The following is a 15,161-nucleotide window of genomic DNA, read 5'->3' as shown; positions in this document are numbered from 1 at the left end:
GACCCGACACGTGCCGAATGTTCTAGAAAGGCCGTCCTGTTTGACCTCTGAGGGTGGGCGGCCACGCCCAGCGTCGCGCCCCTGCCAGCCGCTCCCAAACGTGACTACGCCAACGATTTTGCAAAGAGCTTCAATTTTCCGTACTGTGCTGGCTGCATTGGTGGGAAACATGCAGAGATATTTTGTTTAGCTGCAGGTGGCTCATTTTTTTAAAATTGGAAACAAAGTATCGTTGTACTTAATGCAGATGCAAATTATAGGTGTTTGATTTCGGCACAAATGGATGATTGCAGTTGGTCTTCAGAAACAGTAATTTTTAAGACACTTTCTTAAGTCATTCCACATCTGAAAGAGACCAAAGGTCGGTAAAAGTTCACGAAAGCTACTATATATATTCATACGAGACGATGCTTTTACATTGAGGAGTGATACACTAAAATCAGTTTTTTTCGTTTTCGCTATGGTAATTTCATCTCTGTGAATTTATCTTTTGTATTACTACATCTTTCTTTGCTGCAGGGTAAATTGCTTTATGTTTAACAAGAAGGAGAATATGCGCAGCGTTCCTTTTTAGGGTTCCGTACCCCAATCAATAAAAACAGATCACTTTATTGTTCGTCTGTCTGTCCTTGTGTTAAAGACCCCTTTTCCGCAGAAACGGGTAGAGGTATCAAGTTGAAATTTATGCCAAATACTAAGGTCTACTATCACTTGATGACTGAAACATTTTAGCTTCTAAGTTAATGCATTCAAAACATAAGGCGATTTATGCCACATATTTTGATACTCGCAAACTCTTTTATCAAAACCTGTAGATAAACTATCTTTATACATAATTAAGTTTGCACAGAACCTTCACAACGCGAGTCCTACTCGCACTTGTCCGGTTTTTACATTATCGTAATATGTCGTGGATTTGATATTCCACAGGAAAGACTGACTTCGATACGCACGAACAGAATCTTCCAGCAATTCGTGGTTAGTGTGTTTCAGATTGCTCGACATGATCGAAAACTACCTCACAACTGATTTGCGCTTGTACATGTGTCCCTTGTGTTAGTAAATACATGCAAGCATACACAGTTTGTATGATTGCGCAACCTTACACAACAGAAATTCGGTCAAGCGTCAAGCAGCTTGTACAGTCCTGATGATTGCTCAAATTTAATCTACACACCCTCAAGGGTGCTTGTGCAAAACGCTTGATCACAAGTGCTTGTCAAGCATTCGGTTAAATGTGAAACCCCCTTAGCGCGACTCAAGTTAAGCCTGCACGTCAGTCTGTGCATGAATTAAAAATCGTTTGCGAAAAACGAAGATTGAAACTCGCCAATTCCTGTAACATATGTAATACCTAAAATGCTCAATATACTTGGAAGACGCTAGCAAAAAAATACGTCAGTTCTTGTAACGTATGAAATAGCTAAATACGCGAGATTTACTTCATACTGACATCACGCAAAAAAAATATGGTGTCGTTTCTCTGCTTATAGTCATGCTTTATATACCAATAAAATATATCTTCTGTACAGTTAACGTCCGCCCCCGGTAGCAGAATGGTCAGTGCGACGTACTGTCAGTCCTAAGGGCCCGGGTTCGATTCCTGGCTGGGTCGGAGATTTTTCTCCGCTCAGGGACTGGGTGTTCTATCGTCCTACTCATCATCATTTCATGCCCATCGACGCCAAGTCGCCGAAGTGGCGTCAAATCGAAAGACTTGCACCAGGCGAGCGGTTTACCCGACAGGAGGCCCTCGTGACACACCATTATTATTATTATTATGTACAGTTAACAGGATTACTCAACGGTTTATAACAGTTGAAAATCACTAAAATAAGCTACATTCTATTTTCGACAAAGATATTTGTTGTTGATTTTTTTATAACATGGGTCAAAAGTAATTTTTTTTGTATCACAAACTGCGTTATGTGGTTTCTGATGAGCAAACAACTCGTCTTTTTTTTTTTTTTTTTTTTTTTTTTTTTTTTTTTTCTCCCCAGGGAACATCATTACTACACCAGTGCTGCATGGCATTTTCAGCACTTAACCTTGAGCATGTAGGGGCCAGTTTTTATATTAAAAAAGTTGTGAAAAAATCATCTATGTTCTTTAGTTTTCCTGTCACAACAACAACAAAACATTTAAAAATGCAGCTACTTGTTTCAATTAATCGGTGGTCGTCATCGGATTCTATATAGATAATTAAGAGTGGGGTTATCAGAGTCGAATCCAGAATTTTGGTCTGGGGGGGGGGGGGATAGGGGTGGAGGGAGGTGGGGACAGATCTCAAAAAAATTTTCTATCACTGTGCCGTCTCCAAATTCTCTAAAAGTTAATGAAGGCTTTTTCTCATAATACTAGCTGAAATAGCGAAAAAATGTTCTAAATTGTAACTCTGGAAACTATGTTGCAAATAATCTTTTTTTTTTCTTTTTTACTTTGAGATTAAGAAGAAGCAAGTACAGCCCTTTTGGATTCACCTCTGAGAGGACACAATAAGAATCAACAGAAGTGTAGGCAAGCAGAAGGCAACAAGGACACCGTCCACCACCCACCCCTCATCCCCTGTCACCCCCCCCCCCCCCCCCTAAAGCTCACAGGCAAAGGAAAAATACAATGTAGTCACGTTTTTTCTTTCAAGAAATTGATTTACAAGTAGCTATTATGTAGGTTTTTAACTGGGTCATAACTGGAACTATTTTATGGCTGCTTACGAGTCTCCATTTGCCTTAAAAATATTAAAATACTCCATATCTCCAAATGTAGGCCTCCCCCCCCCCCTCCTCCCCGCCCCCCCCTCCCCTGTACAAACTATCATATTGGTGCCTTATCTCTTCGAACATGTCTACACAAGCAAACATCACAGTCACTTATACAGCCTTTACAGTTATACTCATTAGAGTACCATAATATAATTTTAACATATTAATTAAAGTTATAAAAAGTTAAATATTATACAACAATTTTTAAATTTCGACATTTGTGGTGAGGATGTGGGAGAAGAGTGGTTCATAGGCATGTGATGACATAGTTATATTTGCCCGCATCTCGTGGTCGTGCGGTAGCGTTCTCGCTTCCCGCGCCCGGGTTCCCGTGTTCGATTCCCGGCCTTGTGATGGCTGGGTGTTGTGTGCTGTCCTTAGGTTAGTTAGGTTTAAGTAGTTCTACGTTCTAGGGGACTGATGACCATAGATGTTAAGTCCCATAGTGCTCAGAGCCATTTGAACCATTTTTTTTAACATAGTTATATTCAGCAAGTAAAACATTGGATATGAGTAATAATTAAACGTCCTAGGCCAGCGTAATAAAGGAGGAAATATAATTAGTTTCACATTATAGTTATTAGTAGAAATGAACATAATGTGCAAGTAACTATTTTCCTCCTCTTCTTAAAGTGTAGCCACATTTTTCCAGTTATCTGTTTTTGCTGACTTTTATTCAGGATCTGTTTCAGAATAAATAGAAAAAAATTATTTTTATCTAACTATCTAAAACACATGGTGAATATGCAGTAGCGTTAAAGAAAACTATCAGTGAATGTCAGGGCAATGGAAATTGATGAATTTTCCTTATTAATGTGGTAGTAACCAGTGTAACTGCACTAATAGAGATTTGAGAAAAGACATAATACTATGTTTCCCCAAAAACTTAGATTATCAATGTATGTAATTCAAAATAAAAATATCTAAGTGACATCACTGGGCACTGACACAGTCACTTCTGTCACCACCATGATTTGACACTGGACACCATGTGAAGCTATTTATGCGTACCTGGCATGGTGGATGCCACCCTTGCCCTGCTGCTGCAGGCGTCCTAACAATCAAGGCAGCTACAGGGTGTTTCAAAAATGACCGGTATATTTGAAACGGCAATAAAAACTAAACGAGCAGCGATAGAAATACACCGTTTGTTGCAATATGCTTGGGACAACAGTACATTTTCAGGCGGACAAACTTTCGAAATTACAGTAGTTACAATTTTCAACAACAGATGGCGCTGCAAGTGATGTGAAAAATATAGAAGACAACACAGTCTGTGGGTGTGCCATTCTGTACGTCGTCTTTCTGCTGTAAGCATGTGCTGTTCACAACGTGCAAGTGTGCTGTAGACAACATGGTTTATTCCTTAGAACAGAGGATTTTTTTTGGTGTTGGAATTCCACCGCCTAAAACACAGTGTTGTTGCAACAAGACGAAGTTTTCAACGGAGGTTTAATGTAACCAAAGGACCAAAAAGCGATACAATAAAGGATCTGTTTGAAAAATTTCAACGGGCTGGGAACGTGACGGATGAACGTGCTGGAAAGGTAGGGCGACCGCGTACGGCAACCACAGAGGGCAACGCGCAGCTAGTGCAGCAGGTGATCCAACAGCGGCCTCAGGTTTCCATTCGCTGTGTTGCAGCTGCGGTCCAAATGACGCCAACGTGCACGTATCGTCTCATGCGCCAGAGTTTACACCTCTATCCATACAAAATTCAAACGCGGCAACCCCTCAGTGCCGCTGCCATTGCTGCACGAGAGACATTCGCTAACGATATAGTGCACAGGATTGATGACGGCGATATGCATGTGGGCAGCATTTGGTTTACTGACGAAGCTTATTTTTACCTGGACGGCTTCGTCAATAAACAGAACTGGCGCATATGGGGAACTGAAAAGCCCCATGTTGCAGTCCCATCGTCCCTGCATCCTCAAAAAGTACTGGTCTGGGCCGCCATTTCTTCCAAAGGAATCATTGGCCCATTTTTCAGATCCGAAACGATTACTGCATCACGCTATCTGGACATTCTTCGTGAATTTGTGGCGGTACAAACTGCCTTAGATGACACTGCGAACACCTCATGGTTTATGCAAGATGGTGCCTGGCCACATCGCATGGCCGACGTCTTTAATTTCCTGAATGAATATTTCGATGATCGTGTGATTGCTTTGGGCTATCCGAAACATACAGGAGGCGGCATGGATTGGCCTCCCTATTCGTCAGACATGAACCCCTGTGATTTCTTTCTGTGGGGACACTTGAAAGACCAGGTGTACCGCCAGAATCCAGAAACAATTGAACAGCTGAAGCAGTACATCTCATCTGCATGTGAAGCCATTCCGCCAGACACGTTGTCAAAGGTTTCGGGGAATTTCATTCAGAGACTACGCCATATTATTGCTACGCATGGTGGATATGTGGAAAATATCGTACTATAGAGTTTCCCAGACCGCAGCGCCATCTGTTGTTGAAAATTGTAACTACTGTAATTTCGAAAGTTTGTCTGCCTGAAAATGTACTGTTGTCCCAAGTATATTGCAACAAACGGTATATTTCTATCGCTGCTCGTTTAGTTTTTATTGCCGTTTCAAATATACCGGTCATTTTTGAAACACCCTGTATATATCTGTGGGCAATTAAGGTTTACTTTGTTAATGGTGTTTCATTATCACCTTCAGGTGTCCGTCAGGCTGTTGCACACCAAGTCACTGCTCACCCATGTCAATCTAGATCCTGAACTCAATGACCCACAGTCCCACCCAGTGTGTTGTCTGGCCCCTGGGCATTACAGTATATTAAATGGAATAGGGGGATATATTGTATGCTTTTTTGGGTCAGCAAGAGCCACTTTCACACCAGGAAAAGCCCATAGTGATGATGTTTCGTTGAATGGTTCACACGCTGACACTTGTTGATGGGCCAACAATGAAATCTGCACCAATTTATGGAAGTGTTACAATTCTGTTATTTTGAAGATTCTCTTCAGTTGCCATTGGTCCCATTCTTCCAGGATCTTTTTCTGGCAATAGGAATGTCACGGTACACTCGTGAAACAGCTGTACGGCAAAATCCCCACTTCATCCCTAGTTTGGAGATGTTGTGTGCTGACTGCAACACCATGTTCAAACTCCCTTGAATCTTGATAACCTGCCACTGTAGTAGTAGTATCTGATCTAACAACTGTGCCAGATGCTTGTTGTCTTATATAGGTGTTACCAACCACAGCATCGAATTCTGCCTGTTTACATATCTCTGTATTCGAATACACATGCCTATACTAGTTTCTTGAGCAGTTTCAATTTAGGCATCATCAAAGAGGCCAGAACTGATGTAATCATTAGATCTAATATATTTATGTCATAAAAGAGGTTCCCAGTCCATATTGTAAAAAATTTTCAGGGGAGGCATTTAGTTCTGTCTTGTAGGTTGTCTTGTGACACCCACCACTTAAAAACTGTAATTTCCTCAATAAATTTCGGATGATAAAAGTCTACTTTACTGATGACATTACAACTGAGGAACATATGTAGCTGTGGTTGTCTCTAAAGTTCTTACATCTAGGGGTGTGTGTTGTATTTGACAGAAGGACTCAATTAGCAGTTAATGAGCACCCTTGCTAGTGAGTCTTGGCCAAACATTTTTGTGTGCAACTTCAATTTTTATTTTTTTGGATTTGACTTGTCTACTGCAATGAATACGCCACATCCATTTACCATAAGCCTGTCCTTTTGATATATAATTACAAGTACTCCAAAAATCACACATCTGTCCATTTTGAATTTTATCCAAATTTATGTGCCTAGTATTATGTGTGTGGTCACAAGTGGTGCTATTCCTGAATGTCAACAGATACTAAACACAATATACACACACACCAAAAAAAGTTTTGCATCACCTCGGTCCCGACAGTTCCGGAACCTGTACAGGAAAGTTGGAGTAGAGATCAACATAAACTTTATTTCCGCACTTTTTATTGCTCGTGAAAACCCCACATTGCAAAAAATGGTTCAAATGGCTCTAAGCACTATGGGACTTAACATCTGAGGTCATCAGTTCCTAGACTTAGAACTACTTAAACATAACTAACCTAAGGACATCAGACACATCCATGCCCAAGGCAGTATTCGAACCTGAGACCGCAGCACAAGTGCGGTTCCGGACTGAAGCACCTAGAACAGCTCGGCCACAGTGGCAGGTGCACACATTGCATTTTGTACCACCATACAGTGAGACAGACCTTCAGAGGTGGTGGTTCAAATGGTTCAAATGGCTCTGAGCACTATGGGACTTAACTTCTCAGGTCATCAGTCCCCTAGAACTTAGAACTACTTAAACCTAACTAACCTAAGGACATCACACACACCCATGCCCAAGGCAGGATTCGTACCTGCGACTGTAGCGGTCACATGGTTCCAGACTGTAGCGCCTAGAACCGCTCGGCCACACCGGCCGGCGTGGTGGTTCAGATTTTTGTACACACCGGTACCCCATACACCCAGTAGCATATCCTTTTACATTGATGCATGCCTGTATTCATTATGGCATACTATCCACAAGTTCACCAAGACACTGTTGGTCCAGATTCTCCCACTCCTCAAAGGCAATTTGGCGTAGATTCCTCAGAGTAGTTGGTGGGTCACATCATCCCGAAACAGCCCTTTTCAATCTATCCCAGGTATGTTCTATAGTGTTAATGTCTGGAGAACATGCTGGCCACTCTAGTCGAGTGATGTCATTATCTTGAAGGAAGCTATTCAAAAAATGTGCACGATGGGGGTGCAAATTGTCATCCATGAAGACGAATGCCTCACCAATATGCTGCCGATATGGTTGCACTATCAGTTGGAGGATAGCATTCACGTATCGTACAGCCATTACAGCATCTTCCATTACCACCTTGGTATACGTCGGCCCCACATCATGCCACCCCAGAACAACAGAGAGCCTCCACATTGCTGCACTTGCTGGATAGTGTGTCCAAGGCATTCAGCCTGACCAGGTTTCCTCCAAACATGTCTCTGACAATTGTCTGGTTGAAGGCATATGCAAACATTATGCCAATTCTGCATAGTCCATTTGGCATGTTGTTGGGTCCATCTGTACCATGCTGCATGATGATGTGGTTGCAAAGATGGACCTCACCGTGGACGTCGGGAGAGAAGTTGCACATCACGCAGCCTGTTGTGTACAGTTTCAGTCATAACACAACGTCCTGTGGCTGCACGAAAAGCATTATTCAACATGGTAGCGTTGCTGTCAGGGTTCCTCTGAGCCATAATCTGAAGGTAGCGGTCATTCACTGCTGTAGTAGCCCTTGGGCAGCCTGAGTGAGGCACGTCATTGACAGTTCCTGTTTCTCTGTATCTCCTCCATGTCCAAACAACATCACTTTGGTTCACTCGGAGATACCTGGACACTTCCCCTGTTGAGAGTCCTTCCTGGCACAAACTGACAATGCAGACATGATTGAACTGTGGTATTGACCGTCTATGCATGGTTGAACTACAGACAGACAACATGAGCTGTGTACTTCCTTTCTGGTGGAACAACTGGAACTGATCAGCTGTTGGACCCCCTCCATCTAATAGGTGCTGCTCATGCATGGTTGTTTACATCTTTAGGTGGGTTTAATGATATCTCTGAACAGTCAAAGGGACCGTGTCTGTGATACAATATCCACAGCCAACGTCTGTCTTCAGGAGTTCTGGGAACTGGGGTGATGCAAAACTTTTTTTGATGTGTGTACATCTTTGTGCATCCAGCAGCACTATCAATAAGGACTTGGCAGATATAGCTGTGTAGCTGGGATAGCTTATCACCAGGTGGTACCATGCCCTCACAAGAACTGGGTGATGCCATCACAGGCCATGATCTATCAGAAGGGCATGATACTTGGCCTTGTACTTGGGATAATATCAGGTCACCACAACAGCATCTGCACTCTCATGGTAACCCCCTGAGCTGTTCACCATTAAGACCAGGTGGACTGACTCAATTTTATTTTATTTATTTATTTATTGTTCCATGGGACCAAATTAAGGAGAAGTCTCCATGGTCATGGAATGAGTCAATACACGAAATTATAACATGATATTAGAAACAGATAAAATGAAATATAAAAAAACATATTCAGGTGACAAGTCGTAAGTTTAAATAAAGAAAATCAACAATGTAACACTGGAATTTGCTTAATTTTTTAGCTCTTCCGGGAGCTCCTCGACAGAATAGAAGGAGTGAGCCATGAGGAAACTCTTAAAAGAGTTTGGGCTACTGCTAAGATTTTTGAGTTCTTGTGGTAGCTTATTGAAAATAGATGCAGCAGAATACTGCACTCGTTTCTGCACAAGAGTCAAGGAAGTGCATTCCACATGCAGATTTAATTTCTGCCTAGTGTTAACTGAGTGAAAGCTGCTAACTCTTGGGAATAGGCTAATATTGCTAACAACAAATGACATTAAAGAAAATATATACTGTGAGGGCAATGTCAGAATTCCTGGATTATTGAACAGGGGTCAACAAGAGGTTCTCGAACTTACACCACATATAGCTCAAACAGCCTGTTTTTGAGCCAAAAATACCCTTTTTGAATCAGAAGAATTACCCCAAAAAATAATACCATATGACATAAGCGTATGAAAATATGCGAAGTAGACTACTTTTCGAGTTGAAGTGTCACTTATTTCAGATACTGTTCTAATGGTAAATAAAGCAGCATTTAGTTTCTGAACAAGATCCTGGACATGGGCTTTCCGCAACAGGTTACTATCTATCCGAATGCCTAGGAACTTGAACTGTTCCATCTCGCTTATAATATGCCCATTCTGTCTGATCAAAATATTGGTTCTTGTTGAATTGTGAGTTAGAAACTGTAAGAACTGAGTCTTACTGTGATTTAGCATCAAATTATTTTCCACAAGCCACGAACTTATTTCATGAACTACATTATTTGTTACTGTTTCAATATTACACACAAGATCCTTCACTATCAAGCTGGTGTCATCAGCAAGCAGAAATATTTTTGAATCACCTGTAATACTAGAAGGCATATTATTTATATAAATAAGAAACAGCAGTGGCCCCAGCACCGACCCTTGGGGAACGCCCCACTTAACAGTGCCCCATTGGGACCGAACATCACTACCACTCTCAATATTGCGGATAATTACCCTCTGCTTTCTGTTCTTAAAGTAAGAGGTGAACCAATTGTAAGCTACTCCCCTTACTCCATAATGGTCCAACTTCTGCAGGAATATTTTGTGGTCAACACAGTCAAAAGCCTTCATTAAATCAAAGAAAACACCTAGCGTTTGCAACCTTTTATTTAATCCATCCAAAACCTCACAGTGAAAAGAGAATATAGCATTTTCAGTTGTTAAACCATTTCTAAAACCAAACTGAACATTTGACAGCAAATTATGTGAATTTAAATGCTCCAGTAACCTTGTATATACAACCTTCTTGATAACTTTAGCAAACACCAATGGCATAGAAATAGGTCTAAAATTGTCAACATTATCAATGTCTCCCTTTTTATAAAGTAGCTTCACTACCAATTACTTTAATCGGTCAGGAAACCGACCACTCCTAAAGGAAAAGTTACAGATATGTCTGAGTACTGGGCTAACATACATAGAACAATACTTCAGTATTCTGCTAGATACCCCGTCATATCCATGAGAGTTCTTGGCCTTTAGTGATTTAATTATTAACTCAATCTCCCTCTTGTCAGTATCATGGAGGAGCATTTCAGGTAACAGTCTCGGAACACTTTTTTCTAAGAGCGCTATATGATTCCCTAGGTTACTATTTAGTTCACCTGCTATATTCAGAAAGTGATTATTAAAAACTGTACATATATACGACTTATCAGTAACATTCCCACTATGCACTGATTCTATATCCTCGACCTGTATCTGCAGACCAGCAACTTCCTTTACGACTGACCATATGGTCTTAATTTTATCCTGAGACTTAGCTATTCTATCTGCATACCACATACTTTTTGCCTTCCTAATAACATTTTAAAGCACCTTACAATACTGTTTGTAATGGGCTGCTGCATTTAGATTTTGACTGTTTCTAACGTTTTGGTATAATTGCCACTTTGTTCTACAATATATTTTTATCCCTCTAGTCAGCCACCCAGGCTGCCTGTTTGTGCTAGTACCCTGTTTTGAACATTCTAATGGAAAGCAGCTTTCAAAGAGCATGAGAAAAGTCTTGAGAAAAGCATTATATTTATCGTCTACTGTATCAGCGCTATAAACATCTTGCCACTCTTGTTCCTTGATGAGGTTTACAAAGGTCTCTACAGCAACTGGATCAGCTTTCCTAAACAGCTGATGACTATATTTAACACGTGATGCAGCACAAAAATCTTTTAGAGTTAAAATTTGTGCATCATGATCTGAAAGGCCATTCACCTTTTTGCTAACAGAATGCCCTTCTAGTAATGAGGAATGGACAAAAATGTTGTCTATGGTTGTTCTACTGTTCCCTTGCACTCTCGTTGGAAAGAATACAGTTTGCATAAGATTATATGAATTAAAGATGTCTACCAGCATCCTCTTCCTAGCACAATCACTTATACAATTAATATTGAAGTCACCACATATAACTAACTTTTTGTATTTCCTATAAAGTGAACCAAGAACCTCCTCTAGCTTTAGTAAAAATGTTGTAAAATCAGAGTCTGGGGATCTATAAATAACAACAGTTAGAAGTTTAGCTCCGTTAAATTTAACCACACCTGCACAACATTCAAACACCTTTTCAGTGCAGTACTTTGAAACATCAATTGACTCAAATGGGATACCATTTTTCACATACATGGCTACTCCCCCACACCACAAAGAGCTCCTCGAAAAGCTGCCAGCCAACCTGTATCCTGGTAAAGGAAGCCTCTGAATTATCTCCTTATTTAAGAAGTGTTCAGATATACCAATAATTTCAGAGTCAACATCTATAAGCAGTTCACTAACTTTATCTCTAATACCTTGTAGATTTTGATGAAATATACTAATTCCCTCATTACTCAGATACCTAAGCTTTGTCAAAAGTGGTTCCTTTGTTAGAGAGACTTCCCTTAAGCAGGAATACCTATCAGCTGACTTCAGTCTAAAAAAGGTGCAGCTCTAACACCCACTACTGCAGGAATTTTCCCATGAGTAATCCCACCAACCCCACCTATGCTGTCACCTATAAGCTTTGCCAACCTCCCCTTCCCATGCCTGTTGAGGTGCAGGCCATGTCTAGTGAAACCCATCCTGCTGATAGACTCCACCGACACCACTGAAATGTGACCCATGCTTTCTGTCATCAGCGCACCCCCAAGTCTCATGTTATTACGCCTGACGGCTGTATTAAGATGAGGCCGATCGTGACACTGAAACAGTTCCACGAAATGCACATTCGTGTTACCAGTCTGAGTGGCTATCTTTTCCAGGTCACCATCTATGTTATACTCCCCATCCCTATCAATACTATTACCAGCCCCACCCACAATCACTACCTGATCCTCTTTAGTAAAATCCCTACATAACCCCCCTATGTTAACAGTCACCTGAGCCAACCCTGCATTAGGCTTCACAATGCTGGTGACCTGGTACTCACTCCCCAGCACTTCCTGCAACTGCTGGCCTACACCTCTGCCATGAGAACTACCTAACAGCAGAACCTTCTTCTTCCTCTTCAACTTTGCAACTGTTCTAGGCACATTAACTACTGAGGTCTGCTGCATACTTCCTACATCTACAGCTACTAGAGATTCCTCTCCACTAGACTCTGACAGTTGGTCATATCTATTACAAACACCAATAGTAAAACTACCTGAAAATCTTCTTCTCCTAGCAGATCTCTTGCCAACAGCCAGCTCCCATTCCCCAACCCCCTTCTCCCTCCTCATCCTATCTAGCTCCTCCTGTACGTTTTTCATCTGCACCTGAAGGGCACAGATCTTACGCTCCTGCTCCTCTATCAACTTACTATTTCTACATAACCTGCAGCTCCAGGAGAGGTTCTCACCAGAATTCCCACTGGCTTCCCCACTGCATTCCCCCCAGTGAAAATACTTCGAACAAGTCTCACACCACAATCCACTACTCACGAACCTATGGCAAAGCCCACACTTCTCACTCATGGTAAAATTTTACTTTTTCTAAGTTCCGCTACTACAATAAGAATATGTTAAAAACCTGACTACAATCATCACAAACTTACTCTACAAGGGAAGTAACTACTATTATTAACAGTATTAATAAACAACAAATGTGAATATAACAAAAGCTAATACAGAAAGAGAATCAAACGTCTAATGACACAGTAACGAAGCTGAAAACAGTTCCCAAAAGGTTCTTCTGAAATTATTTCACCAGAAAACACCAAGAACACCAGTTGAAGACTACTAAAGTTCCTAAATAAACCACTATACACAAACAATTAATTAGTACTTAGCTTTCGATGCGCCGCTACAGCTGTAACTGGTCGGCGCGGAATGTAAACACAGGCAAGAGGTTAAGTTGCTCGATACGAAACACTCACAAATATCAGGTCACAACACAAGAAAGGCAGAGGTGAATGAAGAAACCACTAATATGTCACTTATATAGTAAATATTATCACAAAAACCGTTAAAATATGTATCTGAAACCTAAAAATATATGAAAACTTGGGGAGCGATCTCACACCCAGTCACTCGCTTATGACGTCACACCAGAGATGAAGATGAATATGAATATTGCTACCATACCTGGTTTTGTTATTGATACTTATGCTGTGAATGACTCTTTGTTATGAACTGCTTTCTAAAGTGTGTAGATTAACAATATACAGTTGATAAATCTCTGTGTTCCATCATATCATTTACTGCATCTTGTGTTTGTGCAATAAAAAATGGTTGTTAGTTTATATAAACATATTATCAAGAAAAACTGAGAATTAAAAACATCAAATGTCCCACATGCTAAAACTAAATGGCAAATGAGTGATAAATTAAAATTAATTACCTAAAAACATTGTTTCAAAAAGAGTTACGGATAACCCCAGCTGCACAATTTACTTCTGAATGCACCCTAATGAGCGGTATAGAAACAGATATTGTAGATAATAGCAATACCTTTTCAGTTTCCTCTGCACAAACTATTTTTTATCTTGATAAAAACCAGTTTTTTGCTCAAAGAAATAATCTAGTAACAATGTCAGTAGTACGTGACTGACAGTTTAGTGACATGTTTGAAGCCCAAATAAAGTGCTGTCATAGTAGTTTCATTCATGGACCTTGCCGTCAGGGGGGTGGTTACATCCCTCAGTGATGCAGATGGCCATACCATAGGTGCAGCCATGACGGAGAGATATGTGTTGATAGGTCAGACAAACATGTGGTTCCTGAAAAGGGGCAGCAGTCTTTCCAGTAGTTGCAGGGACAACGGTCTGGATGATTGACTGATCTGACCTTGTAGCATCAACCAAACTGGCCTCACTATGCTGGTACTGTAAATGTCTGAAAGCAAGAGGAAACTACACCTGTATTTTTTTCTTGAGGACTTGCAGTTCTACTATATGGTTAAATGATGATGGCTTCCTCTCGGATAAAATACTCTGGAGGTAAAATAGTCCCCCATTCATATCCCTGGTCAGGGACTACTTAGGAGGATGTCATCATCAGGAGAAACAAAACTGGTATTTTATGAATCATAGTGTGGAATGTTAGAGCCCTTAATCAAGCAGGTAGGTTAGAAAATTTAAAAAGGGAAATGGATAGGTTCCAGATAGATATAGTGGGAATTAGTGAAGTTCAGTAGCAGTAGGAACAGTACTTCTGGTCAGGTGAATACAAGGTTCTAAATACAAAATAATAATGAATAAGAAAACAGGATTGCAGTAACCTGCTATGAACAGCTCTGTGGATGCATTATTGTAGTCAAGATAGACGTGAAGCCCATACCTACCACAATAGTACAAGTTTATATGCCAACTAGCTCCACATATGACGAAGAGATTGAGGAAATGTATGATGAGATAAAAGAATTATTCAGATAGTTAAATGGGATGAAAATTTAACTATAATGGAGAACTGGAATTCGACAGTAGGAAAAGGTAGCGAAGGAAAAACAGTAGGTGAACATAGACTGGGAGAAAAGAATGAAGGCAGGAGGCACCTGGTAGAATTTTGCACAGAAAATAATTTAATGATCGCTAACACTTGGTATAAGAATCTTAAAAATGGGTTGTATATGTGGAAGAGACCTGGAGACACTGTGAGGTTTCAGATTGATTATATAATGGCAAGACTTAGAAAAACATTTTCAGGGGCAGATGTGGACTCTGACAACTTTTCATTGGTTATGAATTGTAGATTAAAAGTGAAGAAATTGGAAAATGATAGGAAATTAAGTAGAT

Source organism: Schistocerca serialis, chromosome 3 (assembly GCF_023864345.2).
Source record: "Schistocerca serialis cubense isolate TAMUIC-IGC-003099 chromosome 3, iqSchSeri2.2, whole genome shotgun sequence".
In the NCBI taxonomy this organism is placed as follows: Eukaryota; Metazoa; Arthropoda; class Insecta; order Orthoptera; family Acrididae; genus Schistocerca; species Schistocerca serialis.
This window is presented reverse-complemented; position numbering follows the sequence as displayed.